Here is a 17,736-nt window from a genome sequence, read left to right on the forward strand (position 1 = left end):
AGCTAATAAAAAGTCATCGTAGGGCCCCAAAATAAGTAAATATCTCCATGGATTAAAAAAGAAGTAGTAGAAGAAGAGAAATACACATGTTAGGGCTGAAGTCTCTGTAGAGGGAAGCAACCAAAGAAGGCTAGATTGTTGATCTGAGATTGAAATTTATTTGTTTGTTTGTTTGTTTTTAATCTTATGTCAGGATACCAAGGTGGAAATAGGTGTTCCTGGGAATCCTGTAGTTGAAGTTGGATTCCTTTTTTAAATTTTTATTTGAAAAACATATAAATTATTTTGAATGCAGTTTGAATGATCATATTCATTAAATAAATTATAATTCAAAATGCCTGTCATGGTCTTAACATTTAAGACATTTCTATATTGCAATAAGAGATTTAAAATGTAACTGCTGTAAAACAATTTATTAGTAAACTAGAGGCCCAGTGCACAAATTCGTGCACAGGTGGGGTCCCTCAGCCTGGCCGGCAACCAGGGCCTATTGGGGCTGTCTCACCCATTCCCGATCCAGGCTGATCAGAGCCGGCTGGCCAGGGGGAGCGACCGCGGGAGGTTGGCTGTAGGAGCGCACTGACCACCAGGGGGCAGTTCCTGAGTTGAGCGTCTGCCCCCTAGTGGTCAATGTGCATCATAGCTACCGGTTGACCGGTTGTTCAGTTGACCGGTTGTAACAGTCATTAGGCATATATATATAGATAGATTACAGACTGCCCTCTGGCTACTTCAGCAAGCTAAAGTAAAACTCTTCAGCCAATGGGAACCACTCACCATGTTAGCAGAGTAAAATGATTTTAAATGTAGACAATGATTATAGAGGTTCATGAGGGTCAGATAGCCTAGGATAGCTTTAATCAATAAGTGGGTCCCTTGAGAAAAATGATAAGCTTCCATGTACACATAAGAATAACTATTTTTACTTAGGAAGTTGTAGTAGGGCTCAAAAATAGGGTAAATATCTCCATGGAAGCCTTTAGGAAGAGAAGCAGGCAGGGATGGTTAGGAATTAGATTCCAAAGTACTGCACTTATGGGGGGCTGGGGGGGGGGGGGTTGGGGACAACGGGGCTGGGAAACAGACTCACTGCTTGAATCTGTGGCAATTATGGACTGAGGTCAGCTCACCCACCAATCAGAGAAGCTGAAAAAGCTGCAAAGAAGCACTGACAAATGGCTCAGAATAAACAGTTTAAAGATTCTCAGAGACACAGAGGAACTTTATGAAAAATTTTGAGAGAACAACAAAGAAAAGCAGGCAGAAATGAAAAAGAAGTAGGTGAAGGAAGAGAAATAATTACACATCCTAAAAGTTTTTTCAAAAAGTGACATTGAGATAAAAGGAAAATTGCATAGACTGAGATCTATATATGGTTGAAGAGAGACTTCGTGAATTGGAAATTGGAACTGAGGAATTCATAAAGGGCATCAGAAAAGGGATGTCAAAGAGAATGTTTTCATGTCTCCATGCCAATTATCCATCTATTGCCTGTTAGTTCTATATTCCTCTTGATGTTGAGCTTTCTCAGTAGAGGGCACTGGAGGTGCATGGAGTTGGAGAAGGTCAGAAGTGTGAATGAGCACCCACTGAGAATGCAAAATCTACCAACAACCTTGCAGCTTTGGCCTGATAGTAATCTCTCCCCACACCCCCCCGCACCTCCCGCCCCCCTCCCCCGCCCCCAGCCCTTTAACCAAGGAAACCAAGCCCTGAAGGCTTCCTGCCAGCACCAAAGGCCTCCTACAGGCAGTGCATCCCCAGCCTCCACTCCCTCTGCAGATGCCCATGCAGCCTATCAGCACCCCAGTTCCAGCAGAGCTGCCACTGGCTCTGCAGACCCAAACCTTCGGTTTCTGATCACCCACTCTCCGCGTGCTCTCTGGAGGGTGTCATCCTTCTTGCCCACCTTTGGCACTCCCCTAAGTCGGAATTCTGATAAACAGGGTGGGCTGCCTTCAGCACACTTCCCCTTTTCGGAATGTCCTCCTTACAAACTTTCCAACCAAGTCTCCCATGCTTCCCTATATCCTGAGACAATCTCTCCATTATTTGGAAAGTAAATGGAGATACAAATTAACTTTAGATTTATTTTTTTTAATATATTTTATTGATTTTTTACAGAGAGGAAGGGAGAGAGATAGAGAGTTAGAAACATCGATGAGAGAGAAACATCGATCAGCTGCCTCCTGCACATTCCCCACTGGGGAAGTGCCCACAACCCAGGTACATGCCCTTGACCGGAATCGAACCTGGGACCTTTCAGTCCACAGGCCGACGCTCTATCCACTGAGCCAAACCGGTTTCGGCAACTTTAGATTTATTTATGTCAACTCTACATGTTAAGTATCCTGAAAGAATAAAGATATGATGTATTGTTTCTGAAGTAGTACCAAGAAAAAGGAATAAATTAAATCAATTTCATCAATCCAAAAGAAGATGAAAAGGAGAGGAAAAAACAACCAAAAGGAAACCATGGTTTAAAACACACACATAAACAATATGGAGGAGAAAGCGCCAAAATTATTATCTATAATAATAAAGTATAATATGCTAATTAGACTGGACATCCTTCTGGATGACCTTCCGGATGAAGCCAGGGCTGCGAAGGAAGCCCGGGTCCCAGATGCCTGCTGGCGGTCGGAGGGAAGCTTGGGTCCCGGGTGCACAGGAAAGACAGTGCTGGCAGCTGGGGGAAGAAAGCCTACTCTTGCACGAATTTCGTGCATTGGGCCTCTAGTAATCACAATAAAGGTAAACCAGCTAAATCATATATGAAAGGACCAAAATTTTCAGGTTGGATTTTTTCATTTAATCCAACTATTAGTTTTTTACAAGAGACAAAATGATACACAAACGAAACTTTGAAAATAAAGAAAGGAAAAAAATACACCATGCAAATATTAATCAAAAGAAAGCATGACAATATAAATTTAATTAGACAAAAAAAATCTTTAAAGCATAAAGCACTATTAAGGAAAATTGAAAGCAAAGGTAGTATTATGCAAGGATGTTTATTACTTATGGAGTGTAAGGCACAACCCACCAGTTCAGTTATCATGAGAATGATACATGATCCTAAGCCTATCTATCAATATAATCTTAAATTACATAAAGCAAAATTTGATAGAACCCACATATAAAATTGACAATGCACAATCATGCCAATGGGATATTTTAACACACTTCTCAGAAATGAATAGACTTTTCAGAAATATAATTTGTGAGGATCTAGATCAGGGGTGGGCAAAATTTTTGACTCGAGGGCCACAATGGGTTCTTAAACTGGACCGGAGGGCCGGAACAAAAGCATGGATGGAGTGTTTGTGTGAACTAATATAAATTCAAAGTAAACATCATTACATAAAAGGGTACGGTCTTTTTTTTTTTTTTTTTAGTTTTATTCATTTAAAATGGGCCAGATCCGGCCCGCGGGCCGTAGTTTGCCCACGGCTGATCTAGATGATGAGAAGACAGGTAAATATGTTGGTTAAAAACTCTGCACCAAGAAGCAGAGACTTCACTTTTCTTTCAAGAATATATGTCGCCAGTTTGGCACAGTGGGAAGAGTGTGGGCCTACTAACTGAAGTGTGCCAGGTTCAATCCCAGGGAAGGACATATGCCCAGGTTGCAGGCTTGATCCCCAGTAGGGGGCGTGCAGGAGGCATCCTACCAATGATTCTTTCTCATCATTGATGTTTCTATCTCTCTCTTTCTCTCCCTTCCACTCTGAAATCAATTATCCTATCTAATAAAAGAGAAACATGGTAATTAGCCGTACCTCCGCTACCCTTCCCATTGGCTAATCAGGGCGATATGCAAATTAACTGCCAGCCAAGATGGCGGCCAGGAGCCAGGCAGCTTGAAGCGAACATGAGGCTTGCTTGCTTCAGTGACGGAGGACTCCAACGTTCCCCACCTGCCGCTGCCGGCCTCTGAGCTTGCAGTTTGAAACATTGTTACAAATATAGAAGCTAAACAAAACTCCAGATCCCTGCTTTCAGCCAGCCGGGATCTCAGAGCTGGAGTTGAAACAGTGTTTCGGTTATAGAACCCAAACAAACCAGATACCTGCTTTCAGCAGCGGAGGCCTAAGAGTTAGAGCTAAGCCTCAGAGCTAAAGCTGGCCCAGAATAAAAAAAAAAGAAAGTATAAAAGGAGCGGTTGGGAGCTTCAGTCACCCACCAGCCAGCCTGAAAACAGCCCTCAGCCCCTCATCCAGACTAGCCAGGCACCCCAGTGGGGACCCCCACATTGATCCAGGACACCCTTCAGGGCAAACCAGCCGGTCCCCACCCATGCACCAGGCCTCTATCCTATATAGTAAAAGGGTAATATGCCTCCCAGCACTGGGATCAGCGTGACAGGGGGCAGCGCCCAAACCCCCTGATCGCCCTGTGGCTCTGTGTGTGACAGGGTGCAGTGCCCCAACCCCCTGATCGGCCCTGCTCTGTGTGTGACAGGGTGCAGCGCCCCAACCCCCACCCATGGGCCCTGCTCTGTGTGTGACGGGGGCGGTGCCCCAACTCCCCTATTGGCCCTACTCTGTGAGTGACAGGGGGGAGCTCCTCAACCCCCTGATCCGTCCTGCTCTGTGCGTGACAGGGTATGGAGCCCCAGCCCTTCTGATGGGCCCTGCTCTGTGAGTGACAGGAGGCAGTGCCCCAACCTCCTGATTGGCCCTGCTATGTGCATGACAGGGGGTGGCGCCGCAACCTCCCCATCGATCCTGCCTTGAGTGTGACAGGGGCGGTGCCCCAACCCCCCAATTGGCCCTACCCTGAGCGTGACTGAGGGTGGCATCGAAACCTCCCGATCTGCCCTGCTCTGTGCATGACAGGGGGCGGCACCCCAACTCCCCAATTGGCCCTGCTCTGAGCCCAACCAGGGGCTGCACCTAGGGATTGGGCCTACCTTCTGCCACCTGGGAGCAGCCTAAGCCAGAAGGTCATTATCTCCCGAGGGGTCCAAGACTGCGAGAGGGCACAGGCCGAGCTGAAGGCCCCCCCTCCCCCCCCAAGTGCACAAATTTTTGTGCACCGGGCCTCTAGTATATATATTAATTATATATATGTGAATATATGTCACATTTACAAATTATGACTACCAAGAAAATTTAAACAGATATCAAGAAATAATATCCTACAGACCACCCACCCGTGTTACAATGAAAGTTAAATATCAAGCATCTAAAGATAATTATAATACCTAAGTTTAGAAAATGGGGGGAATATATCGCTCATAAATAAATGATAGATTAAAGAGAAAATCTTAATGGAAATTATAAAAATGATTTGAATTCGATAGCATCAAAAGAACTATATGAAGTTTTCTGAAATGCCAACCAAACTACTTAGAGTAAAATGGATCATCTTAAAAAGATTGAAAATAATTGAGTTAAGCATTCAGCTCAGGAAGTCTGAAGACAGCAATAGAGCTTAAAGGAAAGTAAAAAGAAATGATAAAAATATCTCTTTTGCACCAGTAATTGGAATGTAAATCAGTAGAACCTTTGACACATGGTGAAAGGGGCATATTCAATGATGTTCACTGGGGTCAGGAGAGAGAGAAATAAAACTAACTAAACCCCAAAATATTCATCAAGGAGGAAAAAAAGTGAATTGTGGGATATTCAGGCAATGAAATACAATATAGTATGCTCACACTCTAGTTCTCTTGCTATGCCTGGGAAATCTTGTTCATCTTTCCAGCCTCAATAACCCTTGACAGAATTCAGTTTTCCTGGGGATAAAACTGCTCTTGAATTCATTTCCTTAATACTCTTTTTCACGGTATATGATTATGAGTTGTGTCTGTATCTCTCCTGATACAGAATGAGATTCTCAGGGGCAGGAGCCTAGACTTTTTTTTTCCCCGTCACTGTATCCTCCGTGTATAGTGGGTGTTCATGAATATTGGTTGAAATAAATGAAGGTCTATTCCATCGTAAAAAACAAATACACTATACCAGGTGAAATAAAATATTTTCTTCTAAGTGTTTTTTGAGGTGGACTGTCATCACAGGTGCCTTTGAAATTGTGATAAAAATAGATCAATTAATAGATTCATATCAATGTGTGACTTTGCAAATAATTTTAGAGGTTACCAGGTCCCTTTAAACCCACTCCTGAAATAGGTCAAGACTATACTTTTTGAGATTTCTAAAAATAATATACACTAAAACTCCTCTGTGGTTATATTATTGTCCACATTGTCTACTGCTACTATTCTCAGAGTATAGGTGTCTAATACTATGGCTGGTTGAAATGTGCTAATAAATAAAGGTGAATTCTTTGTTCTAGAGCAGCGATTTTCAACCTTCATCTCCTGGTACACATAAACTAATTACTAAAATTCTGTGCCACACCAAAAAATATGTTAAAAGTTTAGCCGATCTGACAAGAACAATTGGTATAATTTTGATTCTTTCACACGGGAAGGCTATTGTTGTGTTGGCTGTTGTCATTTTTTATTTGACAGTCTGAGGGAAAAGAGGTCAGTGCCCCTGACTAAATAACCAGCTGTTGCATATTTTAAAATTCTTGTGGCACACCGGTTGAAAATCGCTGCTCTCTACAGCATATAGTTTGGGGAGAATACCACGTAGAACAATACAGCATCAGTGTAAAACTTGGTGAATTTTTGCTTCGGATAGACTTTATTTGTACAAGGATGACAGTGAACCTTTTCAATCTGTACCACAACAGATTCTTTTCTGAAGGACAAAACAGCCAACAAGAAGCTCAAAAAAAGAGAGAGAAATGTTACAAATGCTACCTTAGCTTCCTGAACATGAGTAAATATTTGATTCTGTTTCATCATGTTTTTTTCCTTTGGAGTACTATAGACCTGTGACTCAGATGCTATGTCACAGATGAGCTCTGAGTAGATATATTCAAATGTGTAGCATGTATTCAGGACCCAATGAAACAGCAATTTGTTGATCATTCTCTTTGGAATAAGATACTCAAGTGTTCAATAGGGTACCGTATTTTTCCATGTATAAGACACTATTTTTTTCTAAAATCATTAGACTGAAAATTGAGAAGCTTCTTATACATGGAAGTCAGCCAAGGAGGGAGCCATGAGGGTGCGTAGCTGCCTATACCTTGTCAAACAGGCTTCCTCCAATCACAAGCCTTATTGTTACTGACGTCAGCTGATGCCCTTATTGGAGGTGGAGGTGGAGAGTGCACAGATGCAAGATGGACCAGAGTGTTCTGAACCCATAAAGATGTCAAAAAATGAGAAGATAAATACCAGTAAGCAATTGTCTTACTCTGCAAAATTCAAAACGAATGTAATCAGCTATGGAAAAGAGCATGGAAATAGAGCTTCAGAGAAACAATTTGAACCTCCTCCCACTGAGTGTATGACCAGACAGTGGAGAAAACAGGAAGAACAACTCCTTAAGATGCCAAAAAAAGAAGAAGGCCTTAAGAGGAAAACCAGCAAAATGTTTAAAATATTGATTTCTTAATTTAGGTTGGAAAAGTGGGGGGTATCTTATACATGGGGCGTCTTATACGCAGAAAAATATGGTTGCAGTTCATCAGGAATTCTTTACAAAAAAAATAGATAGTAATACTATTGCATGGTCAAAATTAGAAAACATTGAAGGAGACTATTCTTTGTTATTACTAATTAATGTGAATTTAAATGTTCCTTTTAGATGCATTGGTTCTGATGAATTTTACTGGAATTTGTTATTGAATTCAGTATCTATTTAATGTACCAGCTCTTTACAAAATTTAAGAATTAAGACAACTTTGAGAATATCTTATTGGCCAGTGCTGCTGCATCTATTTAAGTAGATGCCTTTAGTACACATCTAAAGCCATTTTAGCCTGGCATCGAGAGCATGATAGGTTAATTCAAGTAGGGACCAGGGTTGCTGATTTTATCTCTTAAAAATATCTCACCTGGATTACTGCAATTTCTCCCACTTTAACCCTACTCCCACAGTCTCTTAGCTCAGCAACTAGAGTGATAGCTTTCAAAATCTTATCAGCCCAGCAACTAGAGTGATAGCTTTCAAAATCCCAGGGTTGGATTATGTCACTCTTCTGCTCACAACCCTTTTTAGCACTTTCCATTATCATGCAGAGTAAGAGCCAAAGCCCTTAAAAGGCCTACAAGTCCCTCAGGCCTCTCAGCCTGTGACTTTATCTCCTACCATCTTTCCCCTTAGGCACTCTCCCCAACCACCCTGACAACTGCCATAGGCAATTGCTCTATCTGGGCCATCTGCTTGGAATGGCCTTGTCCAGGTGTCTGCTTGGCCAACTCTTTCCCCACCTTCAAGTCTTTCTTTGTCTCTCAGCTAACCTGTATCCCTTCCCTGGTCCTCCTTATCCTGCTGACATTATTTTATTCCTTGTGAAATGTAATAGCTTTGGATAATATTTATACTTTATTTATGGTATAAATATATTTTTGTTATGTTTATTGCTTGTTCCCCAACTCCTTCCAGGATGTAGTCTCTTCAAGGATAGGTATCTTAATAATATATTCCAAACACCTAAAATAGCTCTTGGCACATAGTATAGGCTCTCAGTATATTTGTTGAATCAGATGATCAGATGAATGAACAGATTGGCTGGACAACCTAACATGTATGTCTTAATTCATTCTGAGGAAACCAAAATGAATAAGAAGACATGCTCCTGCCCAAACCTGAGTTTACCTCTAATCTTAAGAGCTACATTAAAGTGTTTGCCACTGACCTCAGACAGGCCTGAGTGAAGGAGCAGGGATAGTTCTACCAGATCTACTCAATTCCAGGAGAAAAGATTTCAGTGATATTAAAAAAAAAAAAAAATGAATTACTGCCTAATTTCAGAACTCTTTCTTAAGTAGTCCATTGGTGAGGAACTAAGTTGAACCATTGTTTGGTGTGTTGGAAGGCTGAGCTTTAGGGAGAGAGCAGCTTGGGAACAAAAAGTATGAAGCTATAAGGAATAAAGTAGCATAATTTCTGTTTTTCACAAGTGAAGAGATAAAAGCAATTGATTAAGAAGTTTGTGTCTGGGACAGCCATATCTGGGGATCTCAGATGGTTGCAGGTCCACAGGCGCTGATTTCTGCTTTCATAACTCACACTTGAAAGCAGCCTTTTCTTGTTAAAGATCCAATGTCTTCATCATAGCTGTGTGTAGGCAGTGCTGGAGCTGAGACCCAAAGATTCTCTGATGTGGGCCAAGATCTTAGGGCCGAGGGAGAGGAACACTGATGTGAACATTCAGGTCATAGTCCACTCAGACTGTGATCACACAATGTCATAGACTGGATGCTCAAGCAACCAACATTGATTTCTCACAGTTATGGATACTGGGAAGGCAAGATCAGTCAGCACGGTTGGGTTCTTGGCCAGGGCCCTCTTCCTGATTTATAGACAGCCTCCTTTATACTGGGGCCAGGGCAGTGAGAGAGTCAGTTCGATGATCTCTTTATAAGGACACTAATCCCATCCTGGGGGTTATACCCGCATTATCTCATCTATACCTAGTTACCTTCCAAAGGTCCCACCTCCAAATGTCATTGCATTGGAATTAGGGCTTCAACATATGAATCCTGCAGGTTCACAAATATTCAATCCATAGCAGTCCCTGAGAAATGCCTGTATATGCCTGTGTAGAAATTTTCAGAGGTCTCTTAGAGGTTTAATGAAGAGTTGTCTGTGCTATCTCAAATTTTAGGGTTCCCTCTCCCCTCCCCAACAAACACCCTCTACTCCCACCTGTGCCAATATGTCCAATTCCCCATCCATCTGAGTCTTTTTCTTCTACATGAAAGAATAAAAAAAATATTTTTATGTAAACTAAATATGACTGAATGAATAAGTTTTCAGCTGCATTTTTTTTAATAGCAACCCATTTCTGGGAAATAATTAGTTTTTTCTGACAGCAGTACTTGAAAGATTAGAAGTAATACCATATTAAAATTGCATATAATAACATGAAAAGTAAAAAATGGCTTCTAGAAGAAATAGGCTCAGATAATCCTAGTAGAGGGTGTTCTATTTCTTCCTTGTAATTCACTTTATTGATAGGTACATTATTTTTAACCTTGATGGTAGTCAAAATTAAAATTGGATAGATTAGCCTAGTGATTTATTAAATCCTGGCTAAACATTTCTTTTATTATTCCCTAGAATCCCTTCATTACTTGCCAGCCTTTAGAATAATTTTAACATTAAGTTAAGCAAAGAATTCTCAAGTAAATAGCCCTTAAAATATGTAACACATTCTAGGGACTAATATAAGCAGCTTTAAATTTGACCATTATGGCACATAATATACACAGCTACTATTGTCTATTTACATAGATAATTAAAAATTGATTATATTTTGTGAAGCCTCTGTATACCTATCAAAACTAGGGAACTTATCAACTAGCAAAATCCATCATTTTGATATTCTGCAATCAATAATTTTAAGGTGCAATTTTCAAAAGAATATATTTCTTAGTTTTAGCTTGCTTTCATAATGGTAACTCTTCTTATAGTTACTGCAAACTCAAAATTATTTTTTCATAATTTAGTACCCTTTAGTTTCCATTAATAAATACGTTACTATTTATAAAATGAGAAAATTCTCTTTTAATATAATTTTTAAATATCCTAAATATGTTTTGCTCTCCCATTCAAATTGGCTTTCAAAGGGCCCTTGGACAATAGGACTGTCACAATGATGTAAATTATGTAGCACAAGAAAGTATGCAGTTATTTAAATAGAAATTCTTGGAAGGATACATGATCATAGGATGCAAATCAGTATGTTTTATTAAAATTTTGAAAAACAGCTTGTATGACAATAAGTCTGTACATATTAGTGGTATGGAAAGTATTTTTAGACTCAGATCCTCATATTGGCTTTGCAAGTGGTGTAGAACAAAGAGCCATAGTCCACCTTCAAATTCTAACCTCTTCTTCCATTTCATAGAGCTGCTGCTTTTTTTTTTTTTTTTGATCCTCACTCGATGATATTTTTCCATTGATTTTTAGAGAGAAGGAAAGACAAAGAGAAACATTTATATGAGAGAAACACATCAACTGGTTGCCTCCAGCAGGAGCCCCAACCAGGGCCTGGGCCTGGGAGGAGCCTGCAACAGAGGTACTTGCCCTTGACTAGAATGGAACCCGGGACCCTTTGGTCTGCAGGCCTACGAGGCCTGCTTCTTTCTAAATAATTCCAGCGGCCTGAAAGAATTGTATTAACTGCAAAGACTCAAATCACACACACAAAAAGGGTTGAATGTGGGGACAAACTTCAGAAGAAAAAATTGCCAACAGAGAGTAATCTAAGAAAGTGAAATTTCATTTATATATTATTCTTTAGTACTTAAATTTTTTATTTATTAATTTGAGAAAGAGAGAGAGAGAGAGAGAGAGAGAGAGAGAGAGAGAGAGAGAGAGAGAGAGATTGACTTGTTGTTCCACTTATTTATTTGGTTGATTCTTGTATGTGCCCTGTCCTGGGATCAAACTAGCAACCTTAGAGTGTCAACACAATGCTCTAACCAACTGAGCCACCCAACCAGGGCAGATTAAAAGAAAAAAAGCAATCATTCTCAACAATCTTTGGGGTGGGGGACAGGGGTGTTAACCCCAACCCTTGAGTCAAGGCAGTAGTATGAGTTGTCAGCATGTAGAGACAAAGGAGCATTCACTTTGCAATAACCTAGTCCTGTTTTCTTACAACACTGCATAAAACAGCAACAGAGCACAAGATACCACACAAGCTGCTAATATTGGATTCATCCACGCTTGCAGGCAACCATAGCACAAAAGTGTCTTCATAGTCAGCAAACTTGTGCTTTTGGTAATCTTAAATGTTTGTTCAACCTCTGAATTTCCTTGGCATTTTCTTCTTGCTCCTTTCATATAATACACCAGACATAAACAGCTCCTAACTTCAGTGCTTAGTTACAACAGCTATGAACCGGCAGATCTAGAAATGTAACCATTCTCTATGGCTCTTACAATGGGATAACTTTATCAACATTAATGTAAATGAGAGTATAATTTATTTTCTCTCATGCAGACGGGTTTTCCATGTTTCATACTACATTATTTGTGCACTAGAGGCCTGGTGCATGAAATTCGGCGATCAGGGCCTATCGGGGCTGTCTTGCCCAGTGCCAGTTGGGGCTGCTCTGGTGGACTTGAGGAGTGCTCACCAATATCCAGGTCTCTTCCTTCCAGGGAAAATAGAAGACTATGCTTCCTAGGAAGCCCTCTTGTAGTGAAGTGGACTCATGGGATAGCTCTGATCATTGCACAATGAGCAAAACTGTGCACCATTTCCAGACTTGGTTAGCTAAAAGCCTCTGTGGGACCTTTCAATGCAAAGTGCCTGGATCCCTGAGTCATTGCATGGAGGAGAGCTCTCCTGGTGAGTCGTCTGACTTAAGCAGACTTTGGTGAAAGAAGAAATACACTTTCTCAGTTTAGCTACTGAGATTTGGGCTTGTTTGTCACAGCAGCATAAGCTCAGCCTATTTTAATACTTCTCATCTCAATTATTTCTACAGCTGCTATCAGCACTTTACCAATATCCCAATACACCACTATCTCCCATTAAGATATTTCAGAGAAGTACAAAAGCATTTACTGGTGCTGTGAGAAAATAAGGCGGGAGAGGATGGCAACTTTTGCCTCAGCCACGCAAAACTGCTTATTGTTTTACAAACTTTATAAGCTATTTCCCACATCAGTGACTTTGCACATGCCCTCTGCCAAAATATTTTTTCATCTTGTTTAACTGGCAAATTCCTACTGCTTTCAGCCTCTGCTAATATGTCATGCCATTTGTAAAACTTTCCCTGATCTCCCCTCCAGGGCTCCTCATATATAAATATTTCAATGGTGACACTGAGCTTACATCTGTCACCTCACTCCCCCACCCCCACTCACCCAAGACAACTCTTTGTGTGCCAAACCCCTAACACAGAGCCATACATAGTAGATACATAGTAGGTGCTCAGTCCATGTGGAATGAATTCATAGCTCTAAATACCATTCTAGCTCTGTTGCCTGGTATTAATGGAATTTAAAAGATGTCATGCCTATATCTCGACACCCATCCATCCTGGGATGCTCATTGGGTAAAAAGTGGCACTGTTCAGTCATATCCTTCATGAGGGAAAATGTAATCTTTTCTTTTAGCAGTTTATTTGGAAACTTGAAAAAAAGAGTACTTTAATGTTGAACTTGTTCTTACTCAGGTTTTGAGGGGGGCATTTTATTGCTCCAGATTGATTTATCTTTGTAATTCTTTTTTTTGGCTCGCAGCCCTTGGTATTAGATGATTACCATTCTTCTTAGGGCTAAGCTTATTTTCCTTGTGCACTCTGTGCTTTGGCTTTGAAAGGGGAACTTGCTGAGAAAAATCAGCTCTTGGTTTCTTTGTTCCTATGGGGATCTGAATTCTGAAATTTGTATAAAAATAGATTTCATTTAAGAGAGCAGCTACTCTAAAATTAATAATCAAATAATGGGGGAAGTAGAGATGCCGGGTATTTTTTAAGGGATTACATTTCCGGAATACAATGTTGTTTAGTATTTATATTTGGCTCTTTTTTTTTTTCTTATTACAGGACGACATATGTTCTGAGTTGGGGCATTGCTGTTTTTGCCTCATCAACTTAAAAGTCCTCTCTAGACAGCATAAGGCATGTTTGGCTGAATACTGCAATAATGTGCTGTTATAACTGGTGGCTGACTCATCTGTTTTTACAGGATTGGTCCTGTAAAGAACTGAGTCATATGTCTCCTGTCAAAATTGAGTGAGAATTTTAAAGTCAAAAGTAAAATGAACCCTTTAGAAGAGAAAAGTGAGAAACCACAGCAACCTGTGGGCTGAGGGTTCTCAGAGCTACTATGTGAGTTCTTCCCAAGTTGAATTATTATACTCTTCGCACTTTTGTGCAGCAAGTGGAAAAATGCAAGCTCGGAGCTCACTGGTACTGTTATGAAAAGGATGGTAGTAGGAATGATTCTAGTTTCTCTGCAATCAACTATAAACCTAGAGCACTCTGTTTGTTTGTAAAGCTCAGATGAGGGACCAGGGTCATTTTAGCAAGTGGGCGCTCACCTAGATTGGGTAGGGAGCTTCCAGAGATCATACACTTTTGGAGCCTGTTTCTCTTCCCTCCAATGAAAGGATTCACAGCATGGGCATCCGGGGCAGGTATCTAATGTGTACAACTCAGGGCACAGGAGACACTGATGCTAGAGAAACACGGAGAGCTGCTTCATACGAAAATCGCCGAGCTCAGTCATCGATCGCATCATGCTTTGACTCTGAACGTGGAACCAAAAACATCTTTGGGGACCTATGAGTCTGTCTCTGTTTTGTTTGTTTGTTTATTTTGTTCTTAAGATTCTACATGGGTGTGCGTTTGGCAGTGAGTTTGTTTCCTTCAGATAATTCCACCCAAAAGTGGAATTACTAGATCATATGGGGGTTGTGCTTTTACTTAATTTTTTTAAGATCCTTCAGACTGTTTTTCATAGTGGCCGCACCAATTTACAATCCCACAGCAGTGCACATGGGTTCTCTTTTCTCCACCTTCTCCCCAGCATTTGTTATCTTGTCATTTTGATGGCAGCCATTCTAATAAGTGTGCGGTGATATCTCACTGTGGTTTTGATTTGCATTTCCCAAATGATTAGTGATGAGCACATTTCATATACCTCTTAGCCATTTGATTGTCTTCTTGGAAAAATGTCTATTCAGGTTTTTTTTTTTTACCCATTTGGGTTTTTGCTATTGAGTTAAATGGGTTCTTTATATATTGTGGATGTTAACCCCTATGAGACACATGATTTGCAAATATTTCCTCTGATTCCATCCGTTGCCTTTTCATTTGTTGATTGTTTCTTGTTGATTGTTTCTTTGCTGACATGATGTTCTTATAACTGTGTTTTCTCTCCTTTATTGTCGACTTTTTTTTAACAGTTGTTCTTATGCCATTTTATTGAATTTGCTGCTTCAAAATGCCCTTGGAATAAAGAGAATGTCAATAGGCCCACAGAAGAACTAAAATACAGATAATAGAGCCTTTAGAATAGTTTTTAAAATTATAATATACTAGGGGCCCAGTGCATGAACTCGTGCACCTTAAAAGGAACTGTGAGCCTCGAGGCTGCAATGGGCACAGGGGTGGGTCTCGGCCCATCCTCCATGCCCCCGCCTGGCCCCTCCCACCATGGCCCCTGGTCCCCTGTTAGCCAGCAGCCCTGCTCCTGCTGCTGCCACTCCCACACACTGAGGGCACTGGCCCCACTAGCACCACTCCGCTGATGGCAGAGCAACTGGGCTGGCACCAGCAACAGGTGTGAACGGGACTGTGCCGTCAGCGACTGCAAGCAGAGGCTGCTGCCCTGATCGCCCCCCAGGAGCAAGTGGAGGTAGAGAAGCCCTTAGGGGTGATTGGGGCCAGCAGCCGCTGCTCACACCTGCTGACAGTGCTGAGCGATCAGGACCGGCGCCAGGTGCTGGTAGTGGGTGCCAGAGGCAGCTCCGGTGCCAGCAGTGGATGCAAGCACCCGCCAGGACTGCAGTGCTCAGGAGCAAAGAATTTTCAGTAACCACCAGAGGCTTGCCCCATGACAGCAGCCAGCGCCCTGGCTTGGTCTGGCTCCCCTGCTCACCTGCTCCACCATCACGCCACAGCCAATGCCTGCCATGTTCTGCACTCTGCCGCCTGCTGCTGACACCCGCCATGTTCTGCGTGCGCCCCCTGGTGGTCAGCACACGTCATAGTGACCGGTTGTTCAGTTGTTCAGTTGTTCCACCCTTCAGTCTATTTGCATAGTAGGGTTTTATATATACATAGATAAGCAATGTGGGGAGACCTAAAATGTTCACTTATTTTTTAAAAAAGTACAGAGTTTAATTTTTATCACACCTCCCTTTTGCAAGGAGTTATAAAATTCCAATTTTCCCAAAGGTATTTTTTCTCCTCTGACTGCTATACTTAAGTGTTATGATAACCTGAGTAGGTAATATCCAGACAAGTGTTTTATTGTGACTTTTTAACAATGTTACCTGCTCAAGACAAGCTGATGATTTCTGTCAGCTCCTCATTAGATGTTAAATCTCCAAGAGGCCGTGACAGTGCATGTTCTTCAAGAGTGGTCTCTAGGCAACAGGATTCCAGGCAGATAGAGACTGGAAAGGACACAAAAATGAACAGAAATCAGATAAAGATGCTGAGGTTGGAAAAAAGAAGAATGTAGAAGAAATGTAGACATGTCTGATGAGACATATATGAGAACATTCTAGTGTCTTGGAGAGAGGAGTTAAAAGAAAGATGTTTAACCTATAATTTATTTCTTAACTTAGACTATTATTTTTTATTATTCATTCAGGACTTGTTTAATCACCTTTGAATTTTTAATCAATAACATGTAGTGCTCAATAATGCACTCTTAAAATATAATTTTGATTCAATTTCAATCATATACCTCAAATTACTTTTCCCTTTTTAAAAGAATGAAATACATGGTTTAGGAAGGCAGGACTTGGATATTTGAAAGTATATCCCACCACTCAAGAACAGACTCCAAATTATCTCACTAATATCCTAAATAAATGAGGTCCCCATACATTCTCGCCTATAATGGAGAATCTTGTGGGGGAGGGAGGGAGAATGTTAAACTTGTTAGGAATTATATCCAATGTTTTTTCCTTTCCTTTTCCCATCTACCTCCAGAATCAAGTATAAAATAGACACTTTTGAAAAGAGCAAATACCCTCTTGACCATATCTATAGAGCAGAATATAAACATTTGGACAAAAACAAACTAGCACATGTGAATAAAGAATAAAAAGAAGAAAATTCATCGACAAAAGTATGCACCTACAGAAGCAGAGCACCACCTGTTCCACAGGTAGCATTAAAGATAACTTAAATTAAATCTTAGCTTTAACATTGGCTACAGCTCACAGGTGTATTACAACATGGAGACAAACAGGATAAAAAAGGAAATATATTAGGAGTTAAACAATTTATAAATAGACTTATAACACTTGTTTCGGGAATACAAGGAATCAGTGGCCTATAAAAGGAAAGACAGACACTGTTATATCTCATCCTTGTAGATGCAAAAACCAAGAGAAATTATAAGGGCCAAAATAATTTAACTATTTTCTATTTGCTGGGGGCTTTACAGCTTAAAGTAATTAGTGTGTAAGAAGCACACTGTGACTATATCTTTCTTTTGAAATGCTTAAATTCATAAATAACCTACTATTCTCCTATTGCTCTATAAATGTAACTTAGTCTTCTTATCAAATTTGCTATACATTTTCATCTACTCCCTGACTACCTGCAAAGGAAACAGCAGTGTCTTAGTCTGCTTGGGCTACCATAACAAAGTCACTGGGTGACGCTGTCTTGGCCCAGCTGGCGTGGCTCAGTGGTTCAGCATCCACCTATGAACCAGGAGGTCATGGTTTGATTCCTGGTCAGGGCACATGCCCAGGTTGCAGGTTCGGTCCCCAATGTGGGGCATGCAGGAGGCAGCCAATCAATGAATTTCTCATCATTGATGTTTCTATCTCTCTCTTCCTCTCCCTTCCTCTCTGAAATCAATAAAAATATATTAAAATCAAGAAAAGACACTGCCTTTTATTTGACTAGGGTAGAAATTCCCTCACTCAGCCCTTGCCCCCTCCCTGCCTGCACTGCCATAGACTCTTCCTCTAGCAAGAAAATACTGCATT

The 17,736-nt window shown here is 40.9% G+C and overlaps 1 protein-coding gene and 1 long non-coding RNA gene across 2 annotated transcripts in view; one reads left to right on the plus strand and one right to left on the minus strand.

Annotated features, from left to right (window-relative positions):
• The window catches only part of LOC132230002 (uncharacterized), a 106,722-nt gene that overhangs the window by 75,919 nt on the left and 13,067 nt on the right, over positions 1–17,736 (minus strand). The window contains exon 2 of the long non-coding RNA XR_009451785.1: positions 16,057–16,179. This is a non-coding gene — a long non-coding RNA (uncharacterized LOC132230002). The remainder of the gene's footprint in view (positions 1–16,056; positions 16,180–17,736) is intronic.
• CYYR1 (cysteine and tyrosine rich 1) overlaps positions 1–17,736 on the plus strand; it is a 72,781-nt gene that overhangs the window by 33,151 nt on the left and 21,894 nt on the right. The gene's annotated exons all lie outside the window — the stretch shown is intronic.

The sequence above is a fragment of the Myotis daubentonii genome, chromosome 3 (assembly GCF_963259705.1).
Source record: "Myotis daubentonii chromosome 3, mMyoDau2.1, whole genome shotgun sequence".
NCBI classification, from domain to species: domain Eukaryota; kingdom Metazoa; phylum Chordata; class Mammalia; order Chiroptera; family Vespertilionidae; genus Myotis; species Myotis daubentonii.